The sequence below is a fragment of the Falco cherrug genome, chromosome 7 (assembly GCF_023634085.1).
Source record: "Falco cherrug isolate bFalChe1 chromosome 7, bFalChe1.pri, whole genome shotgun sequence".
Lineage (NCBI taxonomy): Eukaryota > Metazoa > Chordata > Aves > Falconiformes > Falconidae > Falco > Falco cherrug.
Window position 1 is genome coordinate 66,285,185 of NC_073703.1, and position 22,906 is coordinate 66,308,090.

Here is a 22,906-nt window from a genome sequence, read left to right on the forward strand (position 1 = left end):
GATGAAGCTATGAAAAGGAGGAGGCTCCAACCTTCAACTCCAGCCTGGAAAAAACATCTGCTTTTTGAGTTCTCCCATGTAGAAAACAGTCCCTAGCAAGAGGAAAGGGAGATGCACATACTTTAGGTCAGTAGCTACACGTAGGCTGTGTTTGATCTTTATGAGAACCTATATCAGGCATATGCTCCCTCTTTGAGATTTCAATCACCCGTGCTCTCTCAATACTATCTTAGTCTACATTTTTTCCACTGCCATGGGAACCAGAGGTCTTGACTGGGAGGAGAAGGGGAACTGCTGCTCTGCCAGGAACCCGACGTAAGAGAAATCAGAAAGTTGTCCTATATGCTTGTTATCCCCAAACACTGACTGGGAAAATGTTGCCTGTCTATTTGGAGGTGCTGTCTCCTCAATAAGACAGTGGTGTGGCATGGCATGAGCAAAGTCCCTGTCTTCCAGAGACTGGGCACAGGGTGGCTTCCAGTGTTCCCCATTTACCTCCAGTGAATGTGTAAAAGTGCCAGCATCCCTTTTAAGGAATATAAAGCTAAGAACAAATACCCATTGTAAGGTGCCAGAATACTTTATTGTTAGGTGTAAATCCTGTTTCTGTTGACAAGCGCAAGCAGTCTTTACTGTTTGTAGTTAACAGGACCCTAGGGACTGCCTGTTCACTGGAAGAATAAAAAAGCAAGAGAAAACATTTACGTACGAGCTAATACTTTTTGCCAGAGCCTGCACAATTTAGGCACAGACCTGCTACAGGACACTGAAAGGCTAACCCTATTTTTACATGGTATTTTAGAAATCTAAAAGCACTCCTTTTGCAACAGTATCTCAAAGATTTAGGACTGACCTGGACAACCTGAGTCCATAGGAATACATTAAACTGGTGTGTGCTATGCGAGCATAGTAGGTCCTATACCATAAGCCTGGTGGGGTTCTGAGAACACAACAGTAAGTCTTGCATTCTGGACTAATTAAAGCTAGTGCAACATCACTTCCTCAGCCTCCCCTTGTATAGCCAATGCCCCAGAGCTAATTCTTGTATCCTTTCCTGGGAATTCCCATATAGGCCCTGAATATCATCCCATCTTCAAGGCCATGGAGTGAAAAACTTGGTAGTGTTGCAGTCCTGGGCTCACGCAGAGGCATCTCTCTCAGGGGCATCCAGGACTGCTTCCAGAAAATACCGCTTCTTTCCTTCTGCTTCTTGGGAAAGGGAGGAGCATCAAGGCTTGGGTGGCTTGCAGTGGGCTGCTGCCAGTTGAAGGGGGTTGCTGCCTTCATGTTACTGCCCCCACTACCTCTTTGTAAAAAAGATAAGCATACACCGTTAAAAGATTTTTTGTACAATCCTAGGCTATATAGTTGAGGGTTTTTTTCCTGGCAAGGTCCTGCTAGAAAGGCTATAGCTAAGGTAGGAATCTTTTCCTTCTCCTAAGGGTTATTTTCATCCTCAATGGTGCTACGGTGTTGTTGAGTATCTATTTGCCCATGCTTCAGGAGGTGTCTCCAGGTCCTTGCACACAGCTTACACTGATGGCTGCAGTAGCTGGTCTCTCTCAAACCATGGTCTCTTGCATATCCCTCTGCCCAGCAAAGAGTATTTAGGACTTCTGCTGGTCACGGGCTGTTCCCTGGTGGACAGGAGTACCTTGTCTATCTTGCTCCAGTTTCAAATGCTGTTACCAACATGTCGTACCCTGACTACGTGTCAAAGCTTTTGAAAATACACACCACACTTAGGAGCAAGAGGAGATGATGCGAGGACACAGCAGGCGTCAGTCATTCTGCATGACCTACTGGGCTATGCAGAAGAGGCAGATGTTCTCTCTGAAGGTCATTATCAGAGGAAATCCCTGGATCTCTCTGTTCAGGTAATATTTTTTGGTCAGGGAGAGGGAGTGCTATGGGAGCTATGTGCCACCTGGCTGGTTCAGTGTCACTTCTGACATTTAGCTAATATACAAATATGGTTCTCACTCTCACTTTTTCCAGCTCTAAAGAAATGTTAAAATGTATAAAAGCCATCATGTTATCATCACTTTTGATGATAGCATTAAACAGTGTATTAAACCATTCCCTTCAGTGTACAATTCATACCTCTTAGCCTGGAGATGCATTTCTTATTAAAATATCTCAGATCCATATATTGTGAAATAATATCCACTGAAATTTCCCCTTTTTATTTATGTATTTAAAAGAAGTTGGTAAGAGATTTGGGGAAATAAATGAATTTACTGCCTGGTAGTAATGTAACATCATAAAAGGTACAGTGTTATTATGAGTTATTTTCTAAGAGATTTTTAGGCATTTCATTCAAATTGGCTTTGAAATGAGCACTGTTCCAGATGGACTAAAAATGATCAGAATGTCCTCGGGGACAGCATGTTGAGTTGGAGAAAAGGGGACAGTGGAGTTAGAGGGTGCTTTAGAAAAGATTGAGCTGCAAGATTTCCTTTTGCTTCCAATTGAAACAGTCAGGATGTACAGAACTGGTGGTTTTGATTACCTTCATTTTAATGGCTTGAAAGCGAGTTCTAAAACTGATTGCAGCGGGTGCTGCTCACTCTTTCCCTCAAACTCAGGTTCTTGTAAGGGTTTTCAGCTCAACACCCAGATATTGAGGGGCCTAACATCGAGCTATACTAAAACATCAGTCTGACTGAACAGCTGCAGTGTTAATGTGGAAAGGGGTTAAGTAATAGTCATCAGTTCTGTTGTCAAACAGGGAGGAACTGCAAGCCCCAGAGGAAGAAAAGTCAATATGACAAATGGTCTCTGTTGGTGGATTTGCCAGAAGAGTTACATGCAGAGCTTATATAAACAAGCTTATATCTTGTGCCAGTGTGGGGCGCAGATAGCCATTTAGCTGTACGGGGGGAAAGCAGCTTTTTTTTTTTTCCTTGGTATAATTGTATCTGGAATGGAGAGCTTTTCCCTAGAAGAGCTGAGTCCTTTACAGAGGTAGGCAAGAGGTGAAGAATTCATCCAGCCAGAGCCATACAAAGATAACTTCTTGTTTGGGCACTTCCATGCTCAGGTCCCAGCAGTGTCCAGGGAGCTCCTGCTCAGGGCATTGTCGTGGGTTTGCAGAGGTTGTTCCCTGGGTGTATTTGCCCTGCATGATCTCACCTTTGCCAGGCACGTGTGCACTATGGCAAATGGCTCACTACTTTTTTCCCCCCGTTCTATTTCCTTCTTTTACAAATCACTTCTTTTTAATTTAAAAGTTTAACAAAGTATGGCTTGTTGACCTGTAAAGTTCTAGGCTTCTAGGATGTAGGTGACAGCCGCCCCATCCCATTATCTATGCTCTCTTTTGCTTGCTGTTCTTCTTTGTCACTGGAAATGTAATCAAAGTCACTGGGGCCCCAGTGGACCTCAACTTGTTGATAAGAATTGGATAAACTAGACAAATTCTGGTGGGAATGGAAGGCATTTATGATGACTACCTGGCATTTTTCTCTGCCCTTTTTTATGTACTTGTCACTGTATTTTCCCACATCAATCTCATAAAACATTATTTTGCTCATGCTTGAAATATTGATATTATCCTACAGCAAAGATAAAAGCACATCACAGAGCAATATGGCTTGGTGATAGAATTATCTGCAATACACAGAAATCTCTACTGATGTTTAGGGCTGGCATGGTATTAAACACATTACTTTTGCTGACAGGCATTTTCATTTCCTTGCATCGTGCAGGTAGGGGAATTTGAAGGAAATCTAGTTTTCAGTTCCAGATTTGTTCAATAAAAAATGTAAACCAGAAATGCTGGTGGATATGGTAGCATCCCCCTAAATCAAAAGGAACTCACTCAAAGTTTAAGTAAGTTTCAAAGAACGCTGTGGTTTTATGTGTATATGTATGTGTTTGTATGTCTGTATTTACAAATATATCTATCTATACATAAATACTTATATAAACCCCACGACTGTTCCATATTTAACAAATCTGAAAGGACAGGGGACAATCCAAAATCGAGCAGTTAAAAATTAGTGTCAGTGAACCCTGTGCTCCTTTGGCATGGGCTTTATTATCCGATCTTGGGTAACATCTTTATTCATTATGTCCTCCCTATGACTTTCTCCCCATGCCATGCACAGAAAAAAAAAAAAAGCTTCTGGCATAAACTCGGCGTCTGCTTTCAAAACGACTGCCTTGTAGTGACTGAGGTGGGGGATTCTTACAAGGGAGGGAGCCCTCTTGAGCAAAGCATCAGTTAAGGGCACCTTCTTCTGTCCATCCTTCTCACTTCCCCAGGGTCATGGTATGACGTTGGGTAAGTTACTAAAATCAATTTTTTCTCAGGCAGTCCCTGAGTTATGTGTTCCTTGTGTTCCGGTCCCCAAATTGAGATCATATAGCTTGGATGGAAACAATATTGAGCCCTGAAAACAGCAATTAAGTCAGCACTAAATGTGCTTCAAATGTGGAAAGTGCCATAAGGTGCTAAGCACTCTATGTAGCCAGAATTTCCAATCTGAAATTGCACATTCAATACTAGTGGGCATTTTGACTTAACTCCCCTGTTCCTGAGCAATACACTTGTAAAATGAGCCTATCGCCTCAGAAAGGTGTTGTCCAAAGTAATTAGTTTTTGCAAAACAGTCCAGTGCTCTGCCGAGTGGCACCACAGGAAAGCCCATGTGGAAATGAATTATTCTTCAGAGCAGGGTTAGCATACCACGCAGGAGAAGGGGCCACAAATGGAGCAACGAAGATAAAATGGAGTAACAGGTAACAACACCTTCACCGGCGTTATTCCTCCTGTGTGTTGAATGAAGGAAAGGTCACGTCCAAGAAAGAAGCGTGTGATCATGTAATTAGAGGCTGTATCAAAACATACATGCATGAAAGCCAGAGGCTGCTTTTATGCTGTATTTGTGCCAGAATTTATGCCTGGAAATCAACAATATTAAAAATAACAGTTGCTGCTGTTAGTAGGATGGGAGAGAATCCAATCTAATGGCTGGGGCAGAGACTGCTCCACACCCTCAGCTCTGCGCTCTGCAAGCTGGACGTCATTCATATTTGCTTTCTATGTACTTTGTGGCACTGAAGCCCTTTGGAATAGTTTGATACCATACATTGGACAAATATAAACCATTCCTATGCAGTACACAGTGGGGGTTTTTTTGTGGAGTTGTGGATTTTGGACTGGTATTTTTGTGTGTTTTCTGGGTTACGCGTTCATTGTAGAATAAAGCTGAGTGTTCTGCTGCTGTAGTGGATAGACCCAGAGCTGCTCCGAGCATGCCAGGGTCTTCACATGCCCCTCAGTTTAGGGAGATGAGGTTTCTGCAGCTAAGGCAGTAGCTTTGGAGCAGGAGAGCCCGCGGTCTCTTCTTGCAGCCACCGTGTAGCTGGGTGTTCCGCAGGAATCCGGCATACGTTACTAACCAGCAAACCCTAGTTTTTTCTGCAGCTCATGAGGGATTTACAAAACTTTCAAAAACTTAGTTGAATATAGCCAAATGTTTGTTTATGCCAGTATTTGTGACTGCAATGAAATCTGTTAACGGGCCCAATTAGCGAGTATACAGAAAACGAGGTGTCAGTGGTACTATGTAATCATGTCAGGCTGTGTCCCCAGGAAAAGCAGAGGTTTACTTGAATGTCTGGCACATCTGGCACAACAAAATTGTGCTGATCCTTAACCTTCACCAGCAGCGTGCCTTCTCATTGCTAGCAGGCCACAAATTGTTTTTAGTATGTGATTTACTATAAATGCCTAACTCTTGCTTGAGGACATCATGGAGGTGAATTATATGTGGGCTGCTGGGATCACACTGGCCAGGGGTTCTTATAGCTGCTTTTGCAAGGGGACTGCTGAGGTTAAACGGCATAGTTTTTTGTGATTTCGTCTCTACTGCTGGATGTGACGTCAACTTTTCTCTCAGGTCTAAGATATTACAGTTAGGGGGAAAAAAACAACCAACCCAACACTTCCCTCTCATCAGGTGGTCAAGCATATTTGATCTGGTTAATTCCTAGAAGGTGAGAAAATAGATATAATTTTACAGGATTCCTTTTAGAGTGGAAGTATCAAAAGAAGGACTGTTGCCACCATTTCCAGATAGACTGGAACCTGCTATCTCTTGAGATCTGTGGGAGAAATGGTTGTTTTTCTCAAGAAGCACTGAACCACCGTAAAAGCTTTTAATCCTATCTAAATGGAAAAAGCCACGTTATCTCCTGCCATCCCCTTGAATATGCCAGCCATGAATCTAATATATGAATATGTAGACTTATAAACACACCCTACAAGCAAAGGCTGATCCTGTGCAGGGGCGTCACGTTACCTTTTACGTTGCTGCTTGTTCCAGGTAGCGTTCAGGTCAGTGCTCCTGAGCATGTTTCCTTGTGTGGCAATTTATTTTGTGCACCGGGTTCCAGGGGACAGCATGGGGGATCATATGGCTGTAGGTTGTGCACAGCCTCTGTGTACATCCATCATTTTCAAGGCAGCAGGAGAGCTCATTCTTTTTGCCAGGTTTTAGCTGCAGGAGCTTGGATGTGCCTCCCCCTCGGAGCCGCTGTTGGCCTGCCGTGAGGGGAATATTCAGCATGCAGTGCATCCATTCTGCAGCTGCCTGGCAGAGCACCAAGCTTGCAAGAGGGCACGAGAGAAAGCTTAGCCCTGTTTAAAACTACTCGGGCTCATCAGCAGACTATGGTATTGCAGAAAAGGAGAGGTAACGTGGCTGCATAGCTCATTCTCATGCAAATAAGGTGGCAGCCAGCAGTAGTGAAGTGGGACTGTTTCCCGAAATGGAGAAGTGCCCCCAGCAGCAAGGCAAAGCAGTAGGGTTGTGCATCTGGTGCACTTGCTCCTTGTCCCCTTGTAGCCCATGAAACAGGGAGATGAGGAAGGGAAAAAGAAAAAGGAAAGAGGTGGGTGATGACAGGAGAGGCAAGACAGAAGAAGTCTGATTCCTGGGGGAAGGTTAGTTTCAGGAAAGTCAAAGCAGTGCAACGGCAAGCACTGCCGCCTACCGAAGTTTTACCTAGAATGAGGTAGTACATTTACCTAGATGCTAGTAACTAGCAGTGGGGCCGCAAACCCACTCTACTTTAGCTTTTTATTTTTTCAATCCAAAGGCAAATAGATGCATATTTAAATAATCACAGCAATTAAACACTGCTCCAGTGAAGCAGCATTCTGTTATATCTGCCTGGCAAACACCTGGACGTTCTTCTGCAGAACAGAGATTTTGAAATATTCACTGATAAAGAATCCTGGTTTGTTTTTAAATGTGAGATGTCTTTTTATTGCTAGTGCATAATTTAATTTTGAGGCCACTGGTGTCTGATGTGTATCTTAAAATCTGAGCTCCTGCAGGCACACGGCGTGTCATTGTATCTGCTCATTTATTTTTTCTGAAAAGATTTTCTAGCTATTACAGATGAAAGCATGAAAACACCCCCCCAGTTTTCCTTTCCCCTTCCCCAAATCGAAAAGGAAAAGGCAAATAAAACAAATGCTGTAGTGCTAAAATAAAAATAAAAATCAATAAATAAATTAAAATCTTTCTGCACTGGAGGGGCCAGTTCCCAGATTGGACTTGAGAAGCTGGTAGTTTTACTAGTCTGAGCTTCTGGCTTGCAGCCTGGAATGGAAAGTCCTACATTTCTGCTTGGGAATGGGTAGACTGTGGCAGATGGTGAAAAAGGAAAATGACCTGTGAGAAGACTTCATTTTTCCAGTGTAGAAGGACCCTCTTGAGTTGGGCATCAGAAGGATCCAAGGATGGACTAGGTTGCAGTGGAATCACGTGCAGGGGTGGCTTGCAGAGGGTACCTTTGCAGTGATGCCGAGGTTCCCCTTCTGCAATGCCAGCTCTCCTAAATTTGGTGGCTGGCACTGCTCTTAGTTGCAGTGTTCTTGTAGATTATATAATGACTTGGAGAATAAGTTTTGTCTGATTAAATGCCATACCATTTTGGTACCACACATCTCACTTGACAGTGGTGCAGGATACTGTAATGCCTTAACACAGTTCTGCTCCTGCCGCTGCACAGTAACACCATTCTGCAGCATGTGTTGTTGAACAGACTATAGGATGTGATAATTTCTGGGAGCCCTATATTTGACAGCAGAACAAAACGGGATGCTTCTCCTGACATCTTTCTGGTAAAATCAGAAATGCGATCTATAGTCCAAAGATCTGTTTTATACTCCTTTTTTTAAACTGAGAACACAGAGGAATGAGCCAGACCGAGGAAATAGGAGTGACCTTTGGGATGATGAAAGGACCATGGCTGGCTGTACTGAAAGGGAAGGAGCTGACTCATTGAGGCCACCAAGCACAGTCGGACTCTGCAGTTCTCCCTAATTCTCCACTCTGTAGGCTACCCAGTGCTGCCTGCCCTCCTCTGCTGTCACGCGCAGCTCCCATAACGATTTACCACACCACCCATCTTTCTCAGCCTGCTATATCTACAAGAGTCATATCTGTATGAGCACCAGTGTGGAAGATTGAGCCGTTCCCACTTTTTAAACCAAGCTGTCCTGGCTGCACCATCAGCAAGGTCTCGGCACTGCCCTCACTGTGGCAGGGCTGCAGTCTCCAGGGTCACAGCTCTTCAGGATTAGACACCATCTTCAAGCTCACAGTAATAGAAAAGAACCGAAGCAACGAATAAGTTTCAAATGCGTTTTAAAAGAATGAAGGAGCCCATCTGTTCTGTCACAGAAGAGTCCCTGAGGTCTGCTCATGCCCTAGCTGGAGGAGTTTTCAGCCTTGTCGTTACCTACATGCTCACCCTCCTCCCTGGCTTCCCCGGACAGAGCCGTGCCCTGCACTATGGTGAGTGCTGCTGCAGGAGAGCAGGGGAGCTCAGCCACGGGGCGCTGCAGCCAGCTGCCCCAGGAATGGTGACGGGCAGTGGTCTGGGAGAGTGTGCCTTTTTTAATCTAAAAAGAAGAAAAAAAAAAAAAAAAGAGCAATCCATTTTAGATACAGGAGAGAAAAACATTTGGAAAGCTTTTCCCTTAACAAGGCTCTTCTGTGACATTTAGATGCATTTATACAAGTTAAAAAGGAATTTGGCACCTTCCCACCTCACTTAGCAGGCTTAGAAAAAGCAAATAAAAAGACAAGATTACTTGATATGTTGCTTTGTTTTGTTCACATGAAGTGTTGTGCCCGTTGATTTTGGTTGAGTACTATTACAGCCCAAAAGGGGCCTTGACAGAGAAGTCATATTCAGTCAGGTCCAGGGCTTTCTTTCTAATGAGGAAAGGTAATTATAGTGCCAATCTCTGATCGCTTTTTACCAGGCACATTTAATTTGAGGGAAGATAGGAGCGTCTTCTGTCTAATACAGAGTTGAGAGCAGGGCCAGCCAGTGTAACAGAGTAATCACTCTGAAGGATTTGTTCATTATTTTCCAGGAAGAGGGGAAAAGCCCTCGTGTCACCATCTCTCTTTGTCTTCACTGCTCTTGGGTTCAACTTGTGCAGTTTGACTGTGGTGGCCCCATTTCTCCAAGTGCCTTTAGATCCCATCAGAAATGCTCTTGACAAGCGTTTATTACTGGGTTTGACAGCCACGTCGTCTCTCTCCCTTTTCTGTTTGAAAGAGAAAATCTGAGGTGTGTTTGATGGGAGCCAGATGATGTGCAGTGTGCTCTGAGGCAGCTGCTCGCTTGGCTGTAGAGCTGTGTGGACACAGTTGTACGCTGGCATACCTTTTTGTACATTCTATATGATCTCCATAGATGTGCGTTCTACCTGTCTGGATTTATATGCATGAATGTGCACGTACCTTTTCTTTGAAACCACAGGCACCCATCCCAGGGGAGCGCACAGATGAGCGCATGCTCTGGGAGATGTTTACTTTTGTATACCTGAGTGCACTTATGTCCACTAATGTATGGCTTCTGCTTATATGGGAACTCTAAGAGTACAAGGCCTGTTGTTACGTTGAGAACTGTCTTGAGAATTCTCTCGTGTCTTTTTTTTTAGTTGCAACGCAAGTTCATGGAGCTCCTGTTATTGCATACTCCTTCATAGTATAGAGCATTAGAGCATCTCACTGATCCTGTTACCACTTGGTCCCACAGTCACACCAGAGGGGTTGTCACTGGGTTGGGAATAAACGGCTCTGGACAACAGTGTATAAACCGATTTTGCCTGAGGGGAAAAAGGCAAACAGGACTAGACTGTGAAATACAGTCACTTTAGGAAATAGCATCTTCCCTTCAGGACAAGATACTGGCATTCTCAAGCAACTTAGTCAGATATAGAAGCTTGGAAGCAGCTCCAGCTAATGCTTAAAGTGGAATTTCAGTAATATCTAATTGATTTTTGTCTTTTACTTTACTGTCAGTTCTTTTAGAACATCTCAGTGTTTTCCACCACAACATAGGTTACTGCAGTGGAGCTGCACATTGAACTTGAAGACAACTGGTGGGACAGTTGTGCTTTAGATGCTGGGGAAGTGGGTTTTGTTTGTTGCCTGGATTACTCCAAGATCAGTAATAGAAAAAATTGGCAGGATTCCCTTGTTCCACTGTCAGCAATGACAACTCCTTGCAGCAAATGGAAGGGTACAGACCTCACAAGCCTGCAGTTTTATGATACCTGCAGCTTACCACTGCATTGGTTTATATACGGTTCAGGTTCTTGCCCTTGTATACTACTAGATCGAGACCAGCATATCTTGATCCCATAGTCCACTGAATAGGCAGTTTTTCTTGCACTGTAGTGAGGTCCAGCAATGGGGAAGAAGAGCACCCTGACCTTTGTTGATTCATTCACACTGTCCCCTGCAACACAAATTTCTCTAAACATGGAATGAGGCACTAAAGTCGCACTATGGGCTCTGAGGGGAGAAAGCTGTGAGTAAATCTTATTGATCCACATCCTGGTGTTCAGCTGCTGAAACAACTGTTAAAACAGGTGTGTCTAATTTTAGCTGTTGGCTGTTTTTCGGTATCTTTTGCTTAAAGAGAAGGCAGGTGGCATTCTCTGAACATGCTGCTATTGAATTAGGGACACCTATTAATATTGGTGAGTCAATTCTCTCAACCTGCTAACAAGAATGCTTTGGAAAGGTTTGGAGAAGAATGACAGGGTACCTTGAATAATCCAAAAGGGAAGGAGATTGCAGCGTGTGTGTTCTAGCAACAGCAATTTAATCAATTTAGGTGCATCTGTGCTACCCGTCACTTTGCTGGCTGTTTTGTGTTTCTTTTGCCTGGGTGACTCGAGGCATGTATATAGTCCTAACTGTATTTTTTAAATAAAGGCATACTCCATTGAAGTAAAGATGACACATGCACATGAACAGATAGGTATTTGTGAGAGGGAGAATGTTAAAAAAGCCAACAACAAAACTGCTCTGAGTGATTTTGGGTTTTGTTGTAAAATCAAGCATTCGGAATTGAGGCATGCTGGAAATAAGTGTAGCATCTTCCCCTTTCTGCATTCCTTTTTGGTGTTTATTTACAAGATCATGTTATTGTGGACTCCTGATTTGTTTGTGAGGCAGAAAGAATCATTTAGTGAAACATATTTGTACAGCTAGAAGGTTATGTAGGCTGTGAACCCCCTGTTTTAGTTGCTGTAAAAATAAAGATGTCTGTTGAATAATGAAGGAGGGGGTCTGGTAATTTAAGAACTTGAATGCCACCATGGGTACCTGGGTTGTGTACCTATCTCTACAGCAGGGTTCTAGAGTGATACATTCTTCCTAAAAACCACTGAATATGTTATAGAAGTGAGTGCTGGACAGCAGAAGTAGTTGATTATTACCAGTATATACTTTTATATTGGTCTTTTTGTGTCCCTGAGAACAACGGCTTTGAAAGATGATCACTATATGTAGTGGACTGTTAATACCAAGAAAAAAACAAAACCACAACAAACTGTTAGAAGGAGAGGGCGTGAAGAGAAGATATTTAAAAAATGAGGCATTTTGTTCACATTCTTTAGCAGCATCTGATTGTGCTAAGGAGGGTATAAGTAGCATCTAGCTCCTCCAGATGTCAGCTATTTAGAGAGGCACACACCAGAAGTTCTGTGGACAACAAATGACTGAATCCCACGCAGGATGCTCTTCTTGGCAAGAGAAGAAATGGGAGTGAGTGGGTGAGCCTGTGTGTGTTCCTGTGCAGGATGGGATGGGCAATTACAAAGATGGGAGATAGAGGCGGAGAAAAATGAAGATGGATGGAGGTAAAAATACCTGCTAAATGCCAGCTGTCCTACTTGTACATGTGGAATTGTTGCCTGGGTTAGTCTCAGTGCTTTGTCTAGTCTAATTTTAACCCTATAAACTTTTTTTACCATGACTTATGCAACCTAAGCTACAATAAGCTCTGCATAAACATCTAGATACATATTATTTTCAGCCTGTAACTAGCAACCTAAGAAAACCCAGTAATGAGAGCAATTTGTTGCAATACAGCTTGCTGGGAAAAGGCAAACCCAAACGATGAGATGGTCCTCTGTTGAAAGCAGAAGCTTTTCAGGGACGTATTTCTTTAGATTAAAATCTCATTATTATGTTCTTCAAAGCTCAGCAGTGTTTCTGGAGATGGATCAAAGCGTCTCAGAGAACCCACAAACAGCCAGATGGTTTGGGGGCTCCCCTCACATGCCACTTATTCCCCTCCCCCCCCCCCCCCCCCCCCCAGAATCTGGAAACACGCTGTCATACTAGTTTTGAGATTTACTTCTGTATAATATCTTCCTGCTACCTCAAACTGCAGTAGATAAATTATTTCTCTTCCCCAAGCAGTTTCTGAGTGGTTGGCTCTTACACCAAAGCAATGTTTGCGGGCTGGGAAGAGAAGCAGTCTCCCTGCCTTTGTGTTCTAGCCAGTCTAGGTCCTGTTGCCAACACTAGATGAAATCCCCCATTTCCAATGGATAGTAATGCTTGATCAAAGTGGCACAGAATTACTCACCTTTGAAGGTTTCCTTCTGGTGCTGCTATTTCTGTCATCCTTTAACTAAACCGTGCTTCATTACCATATATATGTAGTGCAGATCTAAGACGTGAATTACCCGTGCCCTCATACCATACTCTTTGGCTCTGCTACTCCTCCTACAAAAGGTTTCTTGCCCACAGTGAGAAGCTGACAACCTGCAACTTCAGCTGTCACGCTGCTTGAGGCCATACTGCTCTAGCCTGGCGATGCAGTGTTATTTTAGTCGGGTTTTCTAAGGAAATGATGCTTCTGCAATCAGTCTGTCTGGCTGTCACCCCTTTGGTTGCCTGGCCAGCAACCACCACATTTCACAGGAGCACTGAAGCCCTGGAGATCCTGATTTCCTACAGAACTTGTTCCTTGTCCCTGATGAGGCATAAGAGCTGGTCCACCAGCTGGCGGGCTGGCAGCTCTGAACCTGCCCCAGTGCAGGCTGCCCCCTCCTTGCCCAACCGAGACAGGAGGGAAGGAAGGGAAAGGTGTTACAGGGAGGTAAGGAAATATGACAAAAATCCGAGGAGGGAGTGTGAGAGAATGAAGGGGGAGCTGAGGGTGATGTGGTGACGTTATACGGTGGATGTGGGGGGAGGGGGTGACAAAGGGGAAACATGAAGCCTCATTTCCTACTCACTTATTTCTGTCATTCTGCTGCTTGTAGAACAACGTGTTTTCAGGTAGCCAGGAATATCAGATGTCCTCTTTTTATCTGCCTGCTGCTACATTTCGGAGGATTACATGTAATGTAGAGGCTGGTGGTGGGTAAGACGCATCTCAGTGCAAGAAGAGGTGTTATGCAGAGCACCTGTGTGTCTGTTTATTCTGTTGATCACATACTGCTTTCTGCCTCTTTGGGGGATTTCTGGTAGCTTGGGCTGTCACAGAATAGGTGCCTTCTGATTTCTGTGCAGGAGGAGATCAGATGCAGAGAAGACGACAGGAACAAATGATTCAGAGTTAGTCATCCTGAAGACCACTCAGATTTCTTTCACCCTCACAATCCCCACCACACTGCTGGCAGTACCCTGGGGGAGTCAACAACAGACTGTGTGTTACCATCCTGAGTGCTCACTTTGGGCGACTGATGAAAAGGGGAGGGGGGTGAAATGTGACATCTCGTTAAAACTATGTAGACCTAATTATACCATAAGTGGTGACTTAAGGGATGAATTGGTCCAGGGTGAAGACAGCTTTTGTGTGACCAACCAGAAGATCAGAAGGAAGAGAAAAAAACCAACCATAATTCTTCAAGTGAGCTCCATCTGTGGGTTATGCAGGCATTCCTTTTTTTCCCTTTTTTCTGGTTTTCTTCAGTAGCTGTCCCTGGCTGATAGTGTGAGGAAGAGATATAGAGGCTACAGAGTTGAGAGGGAAGCAGGAATACAAGTATGCATATGTGTGCGTGCACACATGTTTGTATGCATCTGACTAAACGTAATCCCTGGATCCCTATCGTCAGCTTTTCCCTTGGCACTTCTACAATGAGTAGCTGGAATTTTTTGTTTGTCCTGTCCAATAAGTAGTACATCCGTGCTGGGAGCAGTTACGCCTTATCTGTTCTATACAGCCTATCAGTGGGGAGTGTATCGCTCCTTCCCCTTCTTTGTTTCCACTTGCCAATTTTCACAGCTGCCTGGTGCTTAAAGCCCATGTATTCCTGATGTCTGCACTTGCTCCGGTGTCAGCGTTTGCAGCTCCACTGGGGTTTTATTGCTGCTGGGTGCCTCCCCCTACACAAATTCCCTCCTGTTTTGCTCAGAGACAAGGGTGCTGGGTAAAGGGAAGTGTTCAGTTTGAGGAAGGAGGCTTTTAGCATCCATGTGACTAGCGCAAACACTGAATCACAGGCAGGATGGAGGATTTGACAACACGAGGAAACTGCTGGTGTCTCGGGAGACCTGCAGTGCTGGAGGAGCTGTGCGGGCGGAGTGGGGTTGGAGACCCTGGGGAATGATAGGAGTGAGGTGCTTCACAAGGGGAGAGATGTTTTTAAAGCAGTTCACGCTCCTTACGTTTATTCTCACTATTGTGCTTTTGTTGAGCTTCTCTGCTGGAGACCAAACATCCCAGTAAGTCCTCTGATCAGTTGCCGTAAATGGACCTGGAGTTTGTTCTGCTTCCATCTGTTTTGGTTTGTTTGCGTGGGTGTGTTGCATGCCTTGAAACCATGGCCTGTCCTCAGCAGTATTAAATATACCAGCAGGGAACAAGTAGTTGGTGCTGTACTACCCATCCCAGTGTAATGCTACAATGACCTAAGCTGCATTTTCTGAAATTTGCAAAACCTTTCAAAAACCTCAATGAAAAAGGTCTAGGAACTCACGGACCAGGGCTTAGCCGTGTTTTCCATGTTATAGAATATAAAACTGGAAGTAGCTAGCAGGGTGATAATACAAGCCCTCCTTCTATGCATGAGGGATAAATGTCTTACAGGTAAAGTAAATAGGAATATCATCAATGAGATACGTGAAGTAATTGTATTAATTGTAAAAAGTAATTGTAGAAAAAACTTCTTCTGTATGCAGTGCTCATGAGACCTCCTCCAAAAGGCTGCACCCAGTCTGGGTGCACTGCAAGAAAAATGTAGATATTTGGAAAAAGTCTCCAGAAAACCAGCAATAATGTGCACAGATTAAACTCCATGGATCTCTACGTGACAATAAAGCAAATATCCTTGTCTAGGGAGGAGGGACATAGCAGAAGTCTGCGAATATGTAAATGATAGCTGTAAAGAGGATGGAGTCAAGCTCTCTTCTATGATAGGGCAAGAAATAACAGACCACAATACTGCAACTGAAAATGTGTGTGTGTCTGTTAGAGAATTACAGATTGCTAGGAGCGGAACGTTTAGAAGACTGATAAATCAGGCCAGTTTTAAACTTTAAAACAAAACTTTACTGCACTCATTAATTAACAACACACTTTATGCTAATGGTTAATTCCTAATCATTATCGTTAATTATTACTTTGTATACAAAACTGTTAGTCTTTATCATTTATGCCCTGAATTAACTGTGACTATACAGTACTATAGAGCTGATTCTTTATAGTTAGCACCGACAGCTATGGTCCTTGATGGTCTTAGCTGCAGAAGGAGGAGAGAAGTTGGAAGTGATGCTTCAAAGATGAAGTCATCTTCCGTATCCAGTTTCCTTTTTACATACCTGGTGTTTTAACACTACTTTCACTCTCTCAAAAGTGGGATCTTCGACTGCTAACTGTGCCGCTTCTCTTGTTCTTTTTTTTTTTTTTCCCAGTCGTGCTGCTTGGGTATTCAACAGGAGGCCCTGACTGTTTGCATCCCTTATGCTTATCTTGTCCTTTGTTGCAACTTTTTGTTTCTTGGATGCCTCCTACAAGCAACTTGCCACATCTTATTTGCCTATTTGGTGGTCATGTTGTTCACATGCTTAGTGAAATGCTTGTACATACCATTACGGTGTTGCAGTATATTATATACTGCTGTTAGTTACAGTATTTTAGTATGTTTATGTCTAGGCACGAGGAAAGCTAGTATGAATTATATCTTGATTAATGCATTTGTAATTTATAGGCGTCACAAGCAACTCCTTTGACTACAGCAGATTTATGAAAAGGAAAAACAATTCTCTTGATAAAGTTGAGCATTGGTGTATATTGCTTCCAGAGACTTTGATTCGTCATTGCAAGTTAGACAACATCCCCAAGAATGTTGTAGGTAAAGTTTATCCTGCCTCGGTGCAGAGAGATGGACTATATAGCCTCTTGAAGATCCTGGCTGTCTCGTCTATTGTGAGCCTAGTTACTTGGAGGGGAAAAAGATAGTTTCTACTGTAGTTGAAAGCAATGACACTGTACATCGTGTACCACCCCGTGCAGGCTGCGTATCGCAGGCACCGCACAGAAAAGTGGCTGTTTCCCTTGGGTGAGGAGAAGGCCATCTAATGGTCTTATTGTTCCTGATGCGTTAGCCAGTAAGTTGGTTTGCCACAGACTGTGCAGCACAGGGTCTTTCAGGGTAAAAAGCAGAAGAATTGTTCCCCACAGTGTCGTCTTTTGTCCTTCCAGTCTTTTTAGTTCTGACCTGCTTTTTCTCTTCATCTTCTGCACACTGACAAGGTATACATCTTCGGAAATTACACCTACCAGCAGCTCCCACACGAACAGGCTTGCCCACAGGAGACGTTTCACTCTTTGGCTGGCAGTGAGGCACTTGTGTCATTGAAGATTTCCCCCCTACCTCTTTGTTTGCTTTTCTTTTAATTCTTTTTTTGGCGGTCCGGAGACTGCAACAAACACCGGTCACATGGCAGTTATTGCTGCGAGATGAACAGGTGATTACAGGCAAAAGCCCGGCGAGATGATAGGTGGAAGAGAGAAGAAAAGCAGAGGGGAGCCTGTGCACAGTGTGCATTAGTTAGCTTTTCATTAGCACAGAAACCACCTTAAAGGAGGAAAACCAACAGTCTTTCCAGCTTTTCCTTTCTGTGTCAGAGAAGATTTCTTTGAGTGCAAAAGGAAAATAAAAGTCTCCTTTCTGCTTTCACGGGTAAAAATTAAAATAGGGTCCGTATTTATCGCAGCAGATATTTTAACTCTGTCTGTTCCCTGTCTCTTTTCTACTCCAGTCTTTCAGGTACCATTTAAGTTTGAGAACTCAGAGCTCTTCAAAAATAATTTCCCAGCTCTTTTCTTCCACACTAAGAATTCATGGCATAAATGTTATTTCTGCAGTGCTAATATTTAGCACTGGTGTGTAAGGTGCTGGACTGGCAGACCTCGGAGATCTTGATCTACAGAACAGATACAGCCAAGATGACAGCAGGTCACAGGTCCTCCTCTGTGATCCGCTGGTGTGTCTAACCTCTTGCTGCTGTGACAGTCACTAAAGGCAAGGGATTGCAGCAGCGTCTTATCCCAGGCAAGGCTCACACCCAGGCTGGGAACAGGCTGTTCTCCTTCACCTTAGACCTGCCTACACTGATTGCAACCATAGGGAGAACAAGGTACACAAATATTTTTTATTTTCATAAACATAGTAGCTACTTGCATCCATACTATCAGTTGCTAGGAGCTGTGCTAGAGATGAATTTGGCTCAACATAATATCCTAGAGTTGGTTAGAAAGTCCTGTAAGAGAGGGCTGTTTTGAATGACGAAAATCAGTTCTTAGCGCATGCTACAGGTCACTACCATTTTATTCTAGTATCCTTAGTGATACATCGGCAGTAAAGGTACTGAAGCATGAATTCTGTGGCAGAAGAGTCAGGAAAGTAAACCATCGGGCTCCTTTTCCTTCACTGGTGATTCAATAACTAGCTAAGGTCAAGCAGTGGGCAACCCTGATTTCTTCAAACTTGGCCGGTCTTCTGGTTTCTGTAATCTTTCTGAGTCTGAACAAACTTTTGATAAAAAGTCGCATTGCCTAAAATGATACAAGAAGTAGAAGCAGGTTCTGTTTCTCTGCCTGACAAGACATTGAACAGCTGCCATTGAGCCCAGCTTCTACTGAGAGTGAAAGGGGTGGCAGCAGTTCCACAGCTGCACACATCGGTTTTCTCTTGTGACATGAGCCTGCCTGTCAGGAGCCTGCTCAGCCCACCTTGATAAAGTACCCCGGGGGCAGGGACCGAGGTGTTTGTGAGAGAAAAGGGGAGGCGGGTACTTGAATAGCAGAAGCTCCTCATGATGACTAAAGGAAACCACACATAAGCATCCTTCATTTAACACAAAGCGCATCCATAATTACTGATCTGGTAGAGGGTCCAAGGTGTGAGAAGGGTCTTGTCCTAATTTCTGAGGCAGCTTTAGAAGAGAGGATGCTTGCTGGTGTTCGGTGCAGGTAGCCAGGGGTATCTCTGTAGCACATTCAGTGATGACTGGAAGGAAACTTAGAAGCTCAGGGCTGAAAGCAGCTCCGCTAGTCGCTCCTGTGTGAAGCCACTATTGCCAGTATCTAAGCCTTCCGTTCTCTTAGGTTCACAGACTAGCAGACAAGCCAAAAAGATACTGTTTGCTTATAAAGCTGGTCCAATGTGTGTTGGCTTGTGCCTTTCCAGCAGGTCTGTAACCTCTCTGAGGAAGGGACTCTCTGCTTCTGTCTATGTAGTGCTGAGCACACTGGATTTGTCTTTATACATTATCTAGTAAAGAGGGGCGATTTTAACATGTTGTCAGCTTGCATTAGCAAATTCTGATGTTGCCTCTTTACCAATTATAATTAATTAATGCTTATCAAAATGAGATATATTGCTATATTTGTGTGTGTGTCCCATGCTTGTTCTTGCTTGTTCCCACTAACGTAGGACAGTAGGTCTGAAATTCCAGAAAACAACAGCCTGAATTTTGTAAGGTTTCTGGCCCTTAAACTGGATGCCTGACAGAACTGAATTTGTGTCCTTCATCTTCTGTCAAAGCTCCCAGCAGTTACTGTTGCTTTTGGCTAACTTACTGCTAGCCAAGGCTAACTGGCTGTAATGAGCTTGCGTTTCTCTTCTCGCAAATGAACGTCAAGGGTCAGATCTCCCTTCACTGATGTCAATCTACTGGCTCTGTTGAATTTACTCACCTTGACATAAACGAGAACAAAACCAGGCTCCAGAGCTGCTGTATTAGTTGCTTGCAGCAAAGTGTGGTCCCTTGCAGCTGAGCTGAAAAGAGGATTAGACCTGCCCTGTGTCATGTGTAGGGCATATGCCTCAACTTTTGTGGGTAACTGGACTTGCTGGTCGCTAAAGGAAAGCACAGAAGCCTGAGAAAAGATTGCAGTTTTCTTCAAAAGTACAGAATAAAACTGAGAACTACAGAGACTGCAGCGAGTTGGTTATAGGCAGAAAAAAGTACTGCATAGCAGCAGCTGTGTGCGTGGTCCTCAGCCCTGTCCTGAAGCAACCCTTCCTTTTCCCTCTGGATGAGCAGACACTGATAATTCTTTGATGCCACCGGGTCTTATCTGCCTCTCGAGGCTGCCTGCAGAGAGGCGGTGATGACAAGGACAGTGGGACACCAGGGACTAGTCTCAGAGCAGTTAATTCTGCTGGCAGTGCTGAGGAAGTTACCAGCCTTCTGGTCACTGCTGTCCTCAGCAATATTTGGAGTAGCTTGCTAAAGACAAAGGTGTCTGTATGCCAGCCCTATGCTCTCCACACCATGTAAACCCCTCTGGTTCATTTTATTTCATTTAAGACTCTATTTTAAGATAATAAGCGGAATCTGTTCTCACCCTCCTTCTTGTTTTTAGAAAAGATCATTTAAAATAAAAAAAAGGGTGTGGGGACGGACTGTTTTGAACCTTGAGAGAAACAGTTCAGTCTGGGGAAAAACTTTTGGGTGACAGGCTGTTCTAACAGACTTTATTTTCTTAACCTTATTATATAGCAGTACACTGGCTAACGCTGTACCTCGCTCAGGTCTGCTGGGGGGAGCCAGAGCTGTCACCTCTCTGGCTGTCACCCTGTATGGCTAAAAGCTAATGGAGATTCCCCTTTTGGATCCAGGTTTAAAGATCCGTGATTTTAGAGCAGAGCTGACTTTTTCAGTCCCGAGTGCAGCAAAGTAATTAACAGCTACGAATTACGAGGAAATATAGAGTTGTACTTGCTGACACAAATAAGGTAGAGTAAAAACTTTTCCTGGGCTTGAAGCCAACTGGCTCTCTTACCGGGATTCTAAAACTCAGAAACAATTGCTTTATTATTTCTCATTTCTGCAGAATATCGTGGCCCTCCCCTCTTCTAGTAAAAGAAGCAGCTATGTAAGAAATAAGACTACTTTTCCCACATCTGTAGGGAACAACTTATGATGGGAATCATCATCCTTCAAGGCACCCATCTCAGTTCTGAAGACATGGGGCATTTAAAATGACTGTATGTTTTCTCAGATGAACTAAACTAATAGGACAATAACAATGCCTCTTTTGAAGTAAATCTGGTGGGAATAATGTTGAGACTTCACTGCTGGCTATAAACTTCCCCTTGCCACCCAAGAGGGGAAACTGCAGTTGAAATTTGCCCTCTTCCTGCAGTGCTGCTGCTAAATAAATGAGCCACCTGTGAATTACAGGGCAGTAAATACATCCACCGACACCTAATAAAGCAAGGCAGAGTGAAGTTCCAGTACTTTACGGTGTCACCAGAACCCTATGATGTATTTATAGCCAGCTTCCCAGTTTTTCCTTTGTTTTATTTATTTTTATATTTATGCTGTACTCCTGCAGTTTGGCTTTCTTGGCCTTTCTCCTTTTTGCCTAGGGTGGTTTACCCAGTGGGCTGCAGGGAAGGAAGGTTGGTAGGCAGAACTTAGATGGGACAACTCCTGAGCACAGGGACAACACACAGCAGGTCTTTCTCCTGTTGAGGGACTACTGGGCATTTTCTGTCTCTGGCCAGGGCAGTTTGAAGTGATGCTTGCCTCCTTGGTATGCCTCCTGCACCTAAGCTGGTACTTCTGTATGTGGGGAAGGGTTGGTGGCAGATTGAGGAAAGGATGTGGTTTGTTTTGGAGCTTGGTAATTTATTGTCATTGAGGGCTCTGCCTCCCGCAGCAGCTCAGGAGGTGGCCAGCATGACCAGGGGCTCAGGTATGGAGAATAGAAGAGGATGTGATCTGCTGGACTTTAAAAGGGGAATTAAGAACTCAAGGATGCTACCATAGTTTAGTCAACAAAGAAAGTGCCTCTTCTGTTTTTTCCCATTTCAGCAACATGGCAAATAGTTACAGGGAAGTGGCAAGGAGTGTATCTGTGCAGTTCCCCTGCTCTTCACTCAAGAACTGTGCTTCCTAAACCACATCCATTTTCCATACAAATGAATGAGTTCTCTACCACTACGTTCTAGACAAGCAGCATTGAGTCCTCAGTGTTTAGATGTGTAGCCCCTTTTTAAGGCATTGGTCCTGTAATGTGTGTATCTTCTGTCCTTTTTGTAATGCTGTAGCTAGAGAAAAAGAAAGTAAAATGATGGAAGGCGGATCTTTGTTGCATTGCTGATAACTAGCTGGGTCTGAAATTTATTTGGAGCAGATTTCCCGTATTTTACAAATAAGCTTTTCCATGATGTGTATTTAATACACATCCTTCCTCCTTTCCCCTAAATCAAGCCCCCTACAGTTTAACTACACAATAAATATTTCAGAGTACTTTGTCTGCAGACTGGGTGAAAGTCAGGACTTCTGTGGTGAGGGACTGAACGTGGATGCCAGCAACGTCCTCACAGGCTGGCAGGCAGCCGTTTGGAAGTGATATGCCAGGTGACATTCCCCCTCTTCTCCCAAGTACCGTTAGGAGCAAGGGGGCGGCTTCCTCATGAAGCCAGGATACTTCTGGGTATCCCACCACGCATATGGCAGCACCTGCAGTTTCCTCAGCAAAACTCAGGGCCAGGAACAGTTGTTTCGCCCAGATAAAACCGCTTGGTGCCCTGCGCGTGGCACTGCAAACCTGCCAGCAGGCATCCACGCTGCAGGTCACCCCATCGCTGGCTGCGTGCCACGGTGTGAGGAAGGCTGATATTCACCCTATAAAGCTAACAAACGGCCACCAAATCAGTCAAACGTTTACACTAACAGCATGTACTGTTTAGGATGGACAATCTCTGCCTCTGTTCTGTTCAGTTCCCGTGTCTATCAGTCACTTACCGGCTCAACGCCTCTGAGCCTCTGCTTCCTTATCTGCAAAACAGCAAATACCTAAAGCTGCTGAATGGCTTCATTAATAAGAGATTTTAAAGCACTCTGAGATTCTTAGGTGGCAGATGTTGGACAAATTTGAAAGTAATATTCTTGCTTTCCAGCTTTACCGTCCACAATCATTGATTAAGCCCAGCGAAACACTGAAGTATTTCTACCTGCTCTAGCCCCTGATTTAGATCACATCGTATAAGTTACTAGAAAATAAATTACAAGCATATCACTCTCAGCTAGAAGTTATCAGGCGTGCAATTTGGGCTGATCATTACAAGCTGCTGATGTGTTGGACCAAATGG

The 22,906-nt window shown here is 44.0% G+C and overlaps 1 protein-coding gene across 21 annotated transcripts in view; it reads left to right on the forward strand.

Moving 5' to 3' along the window:
- NRXN3 (neurexin 3) overlaps positions 1-22,906 on the forward strand; it is a 1,022,219-nt gene that overhangs the window by 623,934 nt on the left and 375,379 nt on the right. The window lies entirely within an intron of this gene.